The sequence below is a fragment of the Pteropus vampyrus genome, unplaced genomic scaffold, assembly GCF_000151845.1.
Source record: "Pteropus vampyrus isolate Shadow unplaced genomic scaffold, Pvam_2.0 Scaffold1931, whole genome shotgun sequence".
NCBI classification, from domain to species: Eukaryota; Metazoa; Chordata; class Mammalia; order Chiroptera; family Pteropodidae; genus Pteropus; species Pteropus vampyrus.
The window spans coordinates 8,236-8,556 of NW_011890712.1; positions in this window are offsets into that span (position 1 = coordinate 8,236).

Below are 321 nucleotides of genomic sequence, written 5' to 3' on the forward strand. Positions count from 1 at the left end.
CCCTCTTCAAGGCCAGCTTCTGTCTTGGGGTGGGTCCTCTACCCCATCTTTTCCGTGCTGGGACCGCAGCATTCAGTGCCACATGGGGGCCAGCTTGTTACCACCATCGTCTAGTGAGGACGCTGGGTTGGGCCCCAGCACGCCCCATCCACCCCAGCGTCTCTGGAAGGAAGGGTAGGGGTGGGGTTGGGGGCCCCTGGAACTCCCACAGCTTTTAGCACTCCGGGAGACGTGTTCTCTCTCTCGTTTTAGAGATGGGGAAACTGAGGCTTGGAGAGGAGGAGAGCTTTGCCCCGGTCACGAGCTCGTGGGAGAGCAGCC